General features: G+C 41.2%; 1 pseudogene; it reads right to left on the bottom strand.

Annotated features, from left to right (window-relative positions):
- Positions 1-12,796: 12,796 nt before the first annotated feature.
- LOC119530654 lies at positions 12,797-13,313 on the bottom strand (annotated as a pseudogene).
- Between the last annotated feature and the right edge of the window lie 864 nt (positions 13,314-14,177).

Raw genomic sequence — 14,177 nt, 5'->3', positions numbered from 1 at the left:
ACCACATTGGGCTCCTCCATCTATGACTCTGTATCAACTTTCAGTACTATTCATTTTGACACTTCATCATTTCCTTCTTCACATTGTTAATTAACAAGAATGAAGAAAGAAGAAACCCTTTCAGGTTATGTGTCTTTACAGGATAACTCAAATTTTTTTTCTTCTCACAATTTATTTTGAAAAATATCAATCCTATGTGAAAAGTTGAAAGCATGTATGTCCTAAAATTAGAAAATTTTCCTATATAATTACAATAATATTAATGTACCTAATGAAAACAATAATTTGATAGTATCATCTAACACAGTCCATCTTCAAGTTTACCCAATTGCCCATAAAATTACCTTTATAGATGTATTAGTTTCCTATTGCACTATAACAAACTATCACAATAAAAGGTTTAAAACAATGCAAATTCATTATCTTACAGTTCTTGAGATCGAAAGTCTGAAAAGGGTCTCATTGATCTGAAATCAAGGTGTTGGCAGGACAGAACTGTGTTACTTTCTGGAGGTTGTAGGAGAGAAACTGTTTTCTTGTCTTTTCCAGCTTCAGTGGTCCACCCATATTTCTTGGCTCATGGTGCCCAACTCGTCAAAGCCAGCAGTGGCTGTTTGCATCTTTTCCACATCACATCACGTTGACACTAACTCTTCTGACTTCCTCTTCTGCATTTAAAGGGCCCAGTGACCAGGTGGACATCTTTGAGCAGTTGTTATCCTGTCAACCCCAGAGATTCATAATTGTCCCACATATGAAATGCATTCACCCCATCCCAACATCTTTAAAAGTCCCAAACCATTATAGCATCAACACAAAGTTCAAAATCTCATCTAAATATCAGCTCAGAAGTTCCAAAGGTCACCATCCAAGTCATCTAAATAAGATATGGGCAAGGTTCTTGTTATAATCCAAACTAAAAATATTCCTTACCATCTGTGGACATGTGAAACTTAAAAAACAAGTTACCTTCTCCCAAAATGCAATGGTTGGACAGGCATAGGATAATAGTCATAGACATTCACATGCAAAAAGGGAGAAAATGGAAGGAAAGGGGGCCTCCAGTCACAAGAAATTTCAAAATTCATGGCCTTGAAATTATCCTCTTGGCTTGCAGCACCACCTACTGGGTTTGTGAGTCATCTTTCCTTTTTCATAAAGGGCAATGAGTAGTTTCTTCATACGTTTCCTGTCTGCAGAATTTTGGGAGTTGAGCAGCTTTCTTTCATTTCATCCTTTCTCTCCTCCTTTTGGTCCAAGCTGGCAGTATTTCTGCTGGTATAAAATTATCAAATCCTTGTGGATTTCCAGTGTATGTCATGGGGATTCCCTCCACTTGATAAGAGGCTCCTCCACAGATCTTTCTTGGGTAATCCCATCTCTATCCCTGTCTTCTGCTGAGATGGCCCAGAGGATCTATGAGTCATATACCTAATCTCTTCAATGAGTTCTCTCTTCCACTGAATAATCTGTCCTTTGGATCCTTCTGTGGCACTAGTCAGAGATTGTCCAGTCATACACGTAGCTTTCTCCCCAGAGCATGCTTTCCTGACTGAGAATATCCAGACTATAGCATATTTTACAATCTTGATAGGCTGAGAATTTCCTAAATCATCCAATCCTGTTTCCTTTTTGTGTAACACTTCTTTGCTCACTCTGTCCCTTTCCTCTCACATGTTACTACAAGCTCCAAGAAGAAACTCAGCCACACCTTTAACACTTTGCTTGGAAAGTTTCCCAGCTAAATATGCAATTTCATTGCTTACAAGTTCTACTTTCTACATTTTTATGCGTATTTATGACAACAAGGAAGAGGAAGAGGAGTTAGAATCTGTTACTGCCAGTGTATTTTTTTTTTTTTTAATTTTCAAATTATCCCCTTTGTAACCAGTGTGAGTCCCTTCATGTCAGCTCCTGTGTCTAATTGAGAAGATTCATACAGGTTTTGAATATTTCTTTGCTTTCTGGCACCATAAGGTGTCCAAAGCATGCCTTGTACTTTTACATGGAATCAACTGTTTCTCCAAAAGCCCTGGATCACTATGGCTGAAAATGGTGTCTAGAAACCGAGATTTGATCACTAGAGGTGCTCACTGCTACTGTGAGACTCACTCAAATATTTTTGACTTCCCTGCTGCTACTAGCTCAGTTCTATGTGGAATTCAGGATATTCCCTGACTGATTGAATCAGTCAATGAAAAAATGAATGAACAGTTTACAATACCATCAACCTTGTCACCAAATACATTCCAGCATGCATTGAGGATGCAAAGAACTATTTGACTATCAAGCATTTTTTCTAAGAACTTATATTTAAGGCCTTGTGAAGAGAATTTGGAAAAGTGACAGAGAGAAAGAAGAAAGGCAAAAATCAGTACAAACCAAGAAAGGGCCAGAGAAGAGAGTATTGTGACTATATTGCTATCTCTATAGAGCCAGAGAAACTTGGTTTTCGCTATGCATTTCAAGTTTGGGTTTGAAAGAATTGGGATGGGGGTTCTTGCAGATGAATTGTGCTAACTTGTTCACCAAACATTGGCACTCTTGGCCAGCAAAGCCATCGTTTCTATCAACTTTGTCTCCGAGAGGCTGGTGATAAGGAAAAATAAAGACAGAAGCAGTGCAGAGACCTGGCACCGTGATGGGTGGGACTTCAGGCTGAGGCAGTGAAGAGGCTACCAGAATGAGCCTGATGGAACAGACACATATTTCCTCTGCATTATTGTGAGGCGTCCTTACATTTCATCTTTTAACTGCTGTATCCCTGCCTTTCCTTTTCTGAGCAACCACTCGGTGCTAGAAATGCCCTCTTGAAACAAAGTGAGGGGTTATTTAACTTCTCATGAAAATTACTAGTTTCTCTCAATTCACAAAATTGCTGCTGGAAACTATTTTCATTACTTTTCATTTTTATACAAAATAGAAGAAATTGTCCAGCCAACTCATGTTTATTGACTGTACAGCCCTGTACTATGGAACATCAGTTTTCTCTCACTTTGCTCAAATATAATTACAAGGGAATGTTGTAATTCATTTTTGAAGACAACTTTTTCCTACCAATATCTACAAAAACAAAATGCAACCAACCAACCAACAAAAATGAGAATTTACAATATCCGATAACTCTGGTTTCAATAATTGATTTATGCTTATAGTACCCTAAATACCAGAAGGAACATTTTAATTAAGAAAATTAAATTTTATAAAGAAAATTTGATCTGTGACCAAGGCAAAATAGAGGAAACATTGGTACAGCATATCTCTCAGAGAAACTTCAAAATTTTAGAAAGAGCATTGCAGACGGTCCACCGAACACCTTGCTGGCCTCCCAGGGCCAGGGGAATTCATACATCTATTAGGTAAAGAGCTTTCAAATGGCAGGGTCTATGTTTTATTTATTTTTTGTATTTCCATATTCCCTCACAAGTCTTGACACCCAGAAGGCACTCAATAGTTTGGAATGAATAAATGCATGCATAAATGACTTAAATGAAGGCACAGATAATATAAAAATAATTTTACAAATTCAACTAATTATGTTAGAATCCGTATTGCACATTAGCTGTAATAGAAAACCATTTTTTAATTGTTTAGGCTTTTATCTTCCTTTTAAAGCAGAACAAAGCATGTCTTCGTTTCAATAATTAATTTCACCAATATAATAACTCAGCTGCTTCAGTGAGTTTGACGACACAGGAACAACCCAGCTTTGACTTTGTGGAATGGAAAACAATACAACTTTTTACTGAAATGAAACTTCAAATGCATTAACTATGGCCCTGAGAGGAAAGAAAGCCTTTCTAATAGAAAACACTAAAAACACTATGTTTAAATATTGAGTAACTGAGTACTTTGTTTTGATGGTTAAATCCATACCTACACTGTATGAGCATGTGGCAGTTTCTTAACTCAGAGTTCCTCAGGATAGCTAAAGATCTAGGATGAACCTGAATTAAGTAGCAGTCTCTAGAGACTAAGCCCTAATTAACTAAAAGATTCAGTAAGCATATCATGGGTATTGCCAAGGACCATTATCTGGTGCAATCTCAACATGCTCAAGACCTCAAGGTCTTCTGCAACTAAGGGAAACCTTGCCTTCTGATTTCTGATGCCATTCTTACACATAAAGAAAGCCAATGGGGCAATTAAATCAAACCGAGGACAGGCCAGTTTGGGTCCTACCTGTTGCAACAAGGACTTGGAGCACATTTTTTAGTTGTTAATGCCTGGGTTTCTGCTTAGTCTGGATGGTCAGGTTAGCTGCAACCATCTCATACGTGTGCATGTGAAAGTGAATAAGGGGGAGTAAGCACAGGGTGGGAGAGTGAGGGTAAGAAAGAGACACTGAGAGAGAGTAGGAGGAGTTGGCTCTAAGCTGATAGGGTGGTGATTGCACAGACCTGTGGTTGGCAGGTTCTCCTTTCCTGCCTTTGACAGGCTGTTGCAGCTTGCTAATGCTTTTGTTATGCAAAATACCAGAAATGGATCAGCTTTTATAAAGGGGGTTTATTTGGTTATACACTTATAGTCTGAAGGCCATGGAAATGTTCAAATGAAGGCATCAACACAAGTATACCTTCACCAAAGAAAGGCCAATGGCGTCAGGAAAACCGCTATTAGCTGGGAAGGCATGTGGCTGGCATCTGCTGATCCTGGGTTGTGTTCCACCTTCTCTCTCAGCTCCTGTGCATTCTTCAAAATGTTGCTCTTGGGGCATTTTGTCCTCTACTAGCTTCTCCGGAGCAAACACTCGGCTAGCATCTCCAAAGTGTCAGCAAAAGTCTGCTTTCAGCAGCCATTTCCAAAATGTCTCTCTTAGTTGCTCTGAGCTCCTTCTGTTTGTGAGCTCTTTCATAGGACCCCAGTGATTAAATAAAGACCCACACTGAAGGGGTGGGGCCACACCTCCAAGGAAATAATTCAATCAGAGTTATCACCTACAGTTGGGTGGGTCATGAAAACAACCTAATCCAAAGGTTGCAACCTAATCAAGACTAAATATACCTGCCCTACAAGACTGCATTAAGGAACATGGCTTTTTCTGGGGGACATAATATATCCAAACTGGCACACAGGCACAGCATATTGTTAATTTGGCTATAGCTCCGAGAATTTTCACATTCCGTTGGCCATTGGATTTACTTTGCACAGATAATTCTGGAATATTTTCATCTAGACAAAGAATTGTCCTGCCAGTTCAGATGATTGATGCTAGCCCTTCAGAACTGCCATAAGTTGTGGGCAGTGTGTGGGGCACAGAACAACTTCTAATCAAGAAACCCCAAGATTGTTACATGGGCCATGCTAGTATTTCTAAATATCACCATCCTTTTCAATTTCCATGTCCTACAAATGAGAATTAATGTGCTGATGGCCTGTTGACTGATGTTTCTCCAGGTGGCATTTGCTTCTGTCAGGGGTACAGTCTGTGGCGGATCTGGCAAACACTGGGCATCAGGTTAATCCAATGGAAGAAGAAATTTTTTCCATTTATTTTGAGGACTGAAGAAGAGCTGGCAAGGTGATGATTAAATTTAAAATACTTTTAAGCAAACAGGAGCAGCATTTTCTTGTGGAGGAATGCATTATAGATTCATTCCTGAAGGAATGTATAGGGTGTGGAATGGAGAAGGCATATAGAGAACCATAAAGTTTAATCTGTTCATGCCTTTACTTCTAAATTTGCCAGAATCATGACAAGGCTTTTAAATTCTCTTTTTTCTGTGTGTTTTTTTCCATCTGTGACTTCATTCCAAGACTCCAGTACTAGACCTTAGGCATACCAGGACATAATTACAAAAAGCAGCAGACTCTCTAGTCCAACTGGTTGCAAAAGTTTGCCCTTTCTTTTTGATCTTGTGACCTCAGTAGATTTAGCCAGGCTGTACAGTCACATACCTGTAAGGATGCTGAAGGTAATAACGGGCCAAATTCCATTTTTAGAAGCGCTTTACCTAAACCTTTTCATGGGAGTAATGGGAAATATAAAATATCAAGATGGGGATCTGTGTGGTGGTTAACAGCTGTGTGTACCCTAGAAAAGCATGTTCTTGAAGTTAAATCCATTCCTATGAGTGTGAACCCATTGTAAGTAAGATCTTTTGATGACGCTACTTCAGTTAAGGTGTGACCCACCTCATTCAGGATGGTTCTTAATCCTATTACTGGAGGCCTTTATAAGAGAATGAAATTCAGACAAAGAGAGAAAAAGCCACAGAAGCCAGAAGCTGCAAGCAACAAAACCCAAAAGAGAAGGGAGAGAAAAGCAGGAGCCACCATGTGCCTTGCTGTGTGGCAAAGGAGCCAAGGGTCGCTAGCAGACAGTCTTCAGGAAGAAAGCATTGCCTTGATTTGGACATTTATCTCAGCCTGAAAACTGCAAGCTAATAAATTCCCATAGCTGAAAATGAATCCATTTTATGGTATCTGCTTTCATCAGCCTAGCAAACTAAAACTGTCTGGCTAGAGCTATATAATATATGGTATGAGTAGCTCCTTCTGATCCTTGAAGTCTCAGTTTAAGTAATGACTGCTTCTTCTGTAACTGTTTACTGCAATTTACGTATTTACTTTTCTAAGGTCGATAGAACTTACTACAATGTGAGTACCATAAGAGAAGGTGGTAAACAGCCTACAAGATGGCCTCCAGTGATCCCTGCCTCCTGGTATCACATGCTGTGTACTTCCTTCCCACATTACAACAGGGCTGCTCTGTGTGGGCCATAGAATACAGCAGATGTGGTGGTATGTCGCTTCCAAGATTTGCTTATAAGAGAGTATAGCTCTTGAGTTGGGCTTATCTTTTTCTCTTTTCCCTCCCCTCCCCTCCCCTCCCCTCCACTTCTCTTCTTTCTGTCTCATCACTGACACTGGGAGACATCCAGGCAACCATGCCACAAGCAGCCATATGGAGAGACCCGCAGGGCCAGGGACTGGTGTCCTGCCATAAGCCATGTGGCTGTGCTTGGAAGAGAATTCTCTAGCCCCTGAGATGACTACAGCCCGGGCACACAACTGTAGCCTTAAATCAGAACCACTCAGCCAAGCTAATCCTCAGAAACTGTGCGAGATAATTAATGTTTGTTTTAAGTTGCTGAGTTTTGCGGTAATGCGATAAACAGCAATAGATGGTGAATACAGGAATGATTCATGTTTGATTGATTGTATACTCCAACGCCTACCACAGCACATTTGTAAATAAACTGGGAAGAGTCCTTTGCCCCAAGATCTCAGTAGTAATATGAAGTATAATTAATAATAAACAAGGGTTTAAATACCAAACAATTTTGTACATCCTTCAAAATGCACATGAAGACTTACCTTGATTAATCTTTCCTAAATTGCAATGATTGTCTCCTTATTTATTGTTTGTAAATTAGCTTAGATATCTGTTTACATCATCTCTTCATTATTTGATTCCTGAGTGCAAATCTTCTCTCCCATGTAATCTGCAAGTTTCATTTGTGAAGGCATCATACCTTGTGCCTTTTTGGCATTCTTTTTTTTTTGTTGTTTCTTTGTAGGGTTGGATATTGCCTGAAAGGGAAACTAAGAGAAGCTTGCATCATTCTGTGCTGTCTGTGTATGTTTGTGCTCAGCCACAAATAAGTAAGGTAGGTTTAATTTGTTGAGACCACACCTGCAACCTTACAGCCCTAGGGGACCATAATGACAGTGTGGGAGCATAAACACAGAATTCGTTCAGAATTTGGTGGTGATGCTGGGACCTCATGGATCCAATGTTAAAAATCCCTAATGTATGGTAAGTATATATGACCAGGAGTCAGGAACTCTGAATTCAAACCCTTCCCTACTACCAGCTAGATGTGCAACTTTAGGCATATTATTTCAAGTCTGAGCATCTCTTAATCCTAAGACGTTGAGATGCACGCTACCATATTACCACTTATTACTCAGGCCTGGTATTTAAACCCTTGTTTCAATATCCCTATCTAGAAAATGGAGATGAAGGACTTTCCTTCTCACAGAGTTGTTTTGAATGAAATATAGTTAAGATAATGACAAGCATGTTGTATGTACCCAATAAATGTGGGCTATTAGAAAAATACAATAATACAATATTTTTGTAAATAACAGCCAAAGCATTTGTCAGCTCTAAATACCCAATTCTAATTAGGTATTTGCTTCTATAGTCATTATTGGGACTGGTGAATTTATGACAACTGACCACACTCCCTAACAGCTTTAGATTATGGTGCAGAGCTGTTTAAACCCTGGATGCTTGGAAAAGTATTCAAAATGCATGCCCTGCTACCAGAATATTGAATGTTTGATCAAAAATCTGATCAGATCATCTTAGACACCCAGTATGTATTTTTATGTTTTAAGGTAATGTTATGGGCCTTCTACTTAATTGTTATTGCAGATAGAAAGATAGACAAGTAGAGGTAGATAGGAAGACAGACAGATAGATAGATAGATAGATAGATAGATAGGTATCTAACTTACACTACTTTGCTTTACATCCATTTTTTTTTTTCTCAACCAAGAAGAGAAATTCATAGTGATTGTGTTTCTGCTAGGGGTTGTATTTTATTCTGAAATTTAACAGGTGGCATTCGGTTAACCACTGTTGCCCATACTTTCTGTCTCTTCTTCTATTCCCTGAGGCTGACGATCATGGATTGTTGATATTTCAAAGGGATGAATAAATGAGCTCTCCTATGAATGGGAGAACTGCAGCCACAGGCTCCTGCAGCTGGAAGGGATCCTGGCATCCTCTAGTGCAGCCTTCCCCTTTCATAGTCAAGAAGGGGGAGGCCAGGCAGGGTCACATGATTGGTCTGCATGTGCACAGTCATTGGAAACAGCCAGGATTGGAATCATATTGCCAGGAATCCCAGCCCAGTTGTCTTTCTTTGGAATCCTTCTGAGAACAATGCAAAATTCATTCCTGGACAGAACTATTATCTAATCTAGAGCACTCTCAATGCTTAACAGAGGAGAAAACCTCTTGAGAGTAACTCCCAAAGACCAAGTGGTTAGCTTGTGGAAGAGCTGGGAACACTGCTCTCCTGGATGCTCATTCAGGACAATTTCATTCATTTTCTGCTCTCATTGGGAATGTCTCAGTGGCCTTTGGAATCATTTTATTCGTGTACTGCACCCTGCTCAGTTTGCATCGCATTATACGTTGCAATGTAGATATTCACCCAATCACCATCAACCATCCACGTTACTCTACTTCACCACTGTCCTAGTTTGCTAATGCTGCAGAATGCAAAACACCAGAGATGGATAGGCTTTTATAAAACGGGGGTTTATTTCACTACACAGTTACAGTCTTAAGGCCACAAAGCATCCAAGGTAACACCTCAGCAATCAGGTACCTTCACCGGAGGACGGCCAATGGCATCCGGAAAACCTCTGCTAGCTAGGAAGGCAGCTGGCGTCTGCTCCAAAGCTCCAGCCTCAAAACGGCTTTCTCCCAGGACGTTCCTCTCTAGCAAGCTTGCTCCTCTTCAAAACATCACTCCCAGCTGCACTGAGTGAGTTTTCTCTCTCTCAGTCAGTTCATTTATATGGCTCCACTGATCAAGGCCCACCCCGAATGGGCAGGGGCACACCTCCATGGGAACATCTCATCAAAATTATTACCCACAGCTGAGTGGGGCACATTCCAAGCAAATCTAACCAGCAACAAAAACGTCTGTCCAACAAGACCACAAAGATAATGGCATTTGGGGGACACAATACATTCAAACCGGCACATTCCACCCCCTGGACCCCAAAATGACATTATCTTTCCAAATACAAAATACAGTCATTTCATCACAATATCACAAAAACTTAAATCATTTCAGTAACAAAAGTTAAGTACAAAATCTCATCAAAATCAATTTAGGTGCGGTCAGTCCTAAGGCATAATTCCCCTCTAACTGTGGATCTGTGAACTTAGAACAAGTTATATGCTTCCAATATACAAAGGAGGGACATTCATAGGATAAACATTCCCATTGCCATAAGGAGAAAGAGTTAGGAAAACAGGGTTAACAGGACCAAAACAGTTCCTAAAACCAGCAGGACAAACTCCATTAGATTTCAAAGTCTGAGAGTCATTTATAGAACAACGTTGCATCCTTGGGGCTTGAGAGAGCGGGAGCCTAACCCTTCCCAAGGGCCTTTTTGGCAGCTGTTTCCTCTCCAAATGCTTGGGTAAGTGCTCCAACATATCCACACATTGGGGAGACCACCTTCTTGGCCCCACCCTCCTCAAACCTCGGGGCAGCTCCCGGATTCCTTTCGATCTCTGGGACACATGCTTAACCCCTTCAGAACAATGGGGTGGCAGCCAGGCTCTCCCCAATTCCCTGGGAATGTGCTCCACCCTCTTTGGGACCTGAGGTGGCAAAACTCTTCCAGAGCATTGAGGCAGAAAGCCCGCCCTTGACCTCCAGGGCAAACTCACCCTTTCCATGCGTGTGGGCTGCTCCGCTCTCCCAGCCCGAGACCTCCTGACTCCAGACCTCAACCTCCATGGCTCTGTCTTTGAAGAGATTTTTCCTTTAATTTTTTCCTTGTCTGTCTCCTCCAGTCCAGACAGGCAATGACTCTGTCTATAAAGATCTCGCAAAAATTCTGTTGGTTTTGCATGAAGCACACAGGGGTCAAAGCCATTAGACAATAGGACTTTCCACAAATCCCTTCTGGATAATTCCATCTCCAATCTTGGCTTGTACTGAAATGGTGGCTGGGTTCCATGTTTGGTTACATCCTCACGTTGGGCTGCAGCTTCAGGGATTCCACCCCCTGGAAGCTTGTAATTTTCCAAGCAATCAGCTTCTGGTCTCTTTGAACCCAAGAGTTCAGTTGTAAGTTTATCTCTTTCCGCTTGCATTTTACTATAAGCTGCAAGGAGAAGCTAGGATACATCCTCCACACGTAGTCTGGAGTTCTCCTCAGCTAAGTATTCCAGGTTGTTGCTTTCAAATTCCTCCTTCCATCTGACACCAGGACTCAATTTTGCCAAATTCTCTGCCACTTTAAAACAAGGATCACCTTTCTTCCAGTTTACAACAACACATTCATCATTTCTGCTCAAGTCCTCATCAGAAGTATCTTTAGAGTCCATATTTCCATAAACAGTCTCTTTAAAGCCGTTTAGGCCTTTTCTATCAAGCTCCTCACAATTCTTCCAGAAACTCCCCATTATCCATTTAAAAAGCCGTTCCAACATGTTTGGTATTTGCAAATTCAGCAGCAAAAAGCACCCCACTCCTGGTACCAAAATCTGTCCTAGTTTGCTAATGCTGCAGAATGCAAAACACCAGAGATGGATAGGCTTTTATGAAACGGGGGTTTATTTCACTACACAGTTACAGTCTTAAGGCCACAAAGCGTCCAAGGTAACACTTCAGTAATCAGGTACCTTCACCGGAGGATGGCCAATGGCGTCCAGAAAACCTCTGCTAGCTAGGAAGGCAGCTGGCATCTGCTCCAAAGCTCCGGCCTCAAAACGGCTTTCTCCCAGGATGTTCCTCTCTAGCAAGCTTGCTCCTCTTCAAAACATCACTCCCAGCTGCACTGAGTGAGTTTTCTCTCTCTCAGTCAGTTCATTTATATGGCTCCACTGATCAAGGCCCACCCCGAATGGGCGGGGCCACACCTCCATGGGAACATCTCATCAAAATTATTACCCACAGCTGAGTGGGGCACATTCCAAGCAAGTCTAACCAGCACCAAAAATGTCTGTCCAACAAGACCACAAAGATAATGGCATTTGGGGGACACAATACATTCAAACCAGCACAACCACTTCTCCCTTTTTGACTTCTTCCTTCTCAGACAGTACAGATTTTGTGGGCTTCAACCCTCTGCTTTATGAAATCCGTAGTAAAGACTTTGGGGCTTGCCGAGTATCAGTTGCCAAACAAATGACCCTGTGGTAAGGCTTGATACCACTTGTTGTGGAACATGGTGGTGTTTAGAAGGAAGTGCCCCTCCAATCAAAGCTCTGAGTCAAGGTGCCTGTTTTCCAAGAGGAGGAAACAACTGCCTGTTTCACCATATACTCCTGCATTTTATTACCCAGTTAGAATGACTAAAGAGCAAGTGATGCCTGACAAGCTCTGGAATTACTTGATATGAAAATGATGAATCACCTCAATGGGAGATACACACACAGACACAGACACACACACACACACATATGTATTCAAATGAATTTTTTGAAAGCCATTCTGAAAGAGAAAATCATGGCCAGTTAACATGCTTAAATGAAAATTGCTTCCCACTTGGTTTTTGGCATTCTTTATAGCACCTGATCCAGTGCTAGGCATGAGGTTTTAATGAAATAAATACACTTAGTGCCATCTTATATTAGGAAAAGAGAGCCAGAGACAAGAGGGAATCATGTTTTCACAGTAACCAAAAATAGTGACAACTGAAGTATCACCATGTTAGCCACATGGGTGAGGAAACCAACAGTCTATTAAGCCCCAAGAGTCATATCTCAACTTCTCAGGTTTGAATTCTTCCTTCCTTCCTTCCTTCCTTCCTTTTCTTTCTTTCTTTCTTTTTCTTTCTTTCTTTCTTTCTTTCTTTCTTTCTTTCTTTCTTTCTTTCTTTCTCTTTCTCTTTCTTTTTCTTTCTCTCTTTCTTTCTTTCTTTTGCTTTTGTTGTTTAACTTTTGATTTTGTAATCATAAATTTTACTCTGCAATCCAGCTAGACTTGGAACCCAAAGAACTGCAGTGAGAGCACAATGATAGGATGTTGTGAGCAGACCAGGGGAGGTAGGATGCTCTCCTGAGCTATGGGAGGAATGGTCTGGGGGTTCAGACAAAACACAAATCAAATTTATTAGCTTGTCCACAGTTGACAATGGTGATCTTCTTGCTTATCTTGCCATTCCTGGACTGAAAGCGCTCCATGGCTTCCACAATGTCCATGCCCTCTTTCACCTTGTCAAAGACCACGCCCTGCCATCCAGCCACTCTGTTTTAGCAGTGCAGATGAAAAACTGGGAACAATTTGTGTTGGGTCCAGCATTAGCCATGGACGAGATGCCAGGACCTGTATGCTTCAGAATGAAGTTCTCATCATCAAACTTCTCCCCATAGGTGGATTTGCCACCAGTGCCATATGGCTTGTGAAGTCACCACCCTGGCCTGTAAACCCAGGAATAATTCTGTGAAAGCAGGGACCCTTATGACCAAATCCTTTCTTTCCAGTGCTCAGAACATGAAAGTTTTCTTCTGTCTTTGGAACTTCATCTGAAAACAGCTAAAAGGAGATGCAGCCCAAGGGCTCACCTTTGATGGCGATGTTGAAGAACATGGTGGGGTTGACCATGGCGGTGAGTGGCTAACTGTGTCTGTGGGCATCAGTGTCTGCAAAGCCTCCCATGGTTTTCACAAGCTCCAAGGAGTGGGCTTGTCTTCTCTCCCTCTACAAAGAGGCAACTGCCTACTCCACTTTACAAGATTTCTCTTCCTACAAAGCTGACTTTGAGACTATCATGCACTTCCTTGCTATCTCCGAAATGCATCGTATTTTCTTATGGAAAATTTTCTCTCTAACCTTTAAGAAGACATTAATAAACATAGCATATATACCAATGCTTTGTTTTTTAATCTCACAAATGTCTTAGGGCTTTTGTCCCTGATCTATTCCCAGCTTAGTGGGCATCTAGAAGCCAGATACATCCCTGTTCTCCTAAATGAGGAGCTCATCAAACCCCTCTCTCTCTCTGGCCTCTACCTCAAATGTCTTCAGAAGCATTTAATTCTCTAGGTTTTCAATCACTGTCCTTAACAAAGGCCCCTTTCCTAGTGGATAGGTCTGACAGTGTGGATAACATGTCTCCACAAAGCTCTGCTTGTTTGCAGTGGGTAGTTTGGGACATTTTTGTCTTGATCAGGAGATTCTGATTTCATTTAATGCCTTTGCCTGTGTAGAAATGATTGCTTTGCTGTGGATGTCTCCTATGTACTCATAATCCTCAGCCCCTGCCTTACCATCTCAAAACCAAAACTTCATTTCTTCTCTGGATCAAATGGTACCTTCCTTCAATCACTGTTTCCCTCAACATGATCATATTCGTGTTTCCTTATTCTTTTAGTGCATCTGCCCTGCCAACCCCACTCTTGGACCAACACATGCATTTGCCATCTCTGCTCCTACATCTGGGCTATTAAAAAAACAAATAAAAATAAC

The sequence above is a fragment of the Choloepus didactylus genome, chromosome 3 (assembly GCF_015220235.1).
Source record: "Choloepus didactylus isolate mChoDid1 chromosome 3, mChoDid1.pri, whole genome shotgun sequence".
In the NCBI taxonomy this organism is placed as follows: Eukaryota; Metazoa; Chordata; class Mammalia; order Pilosa; family Megalonychidae; genus Choloepus; species Choloepus didactylus.
This window is presented reverse-complemented; position numbering and strand designations above follow the sequence as displayed.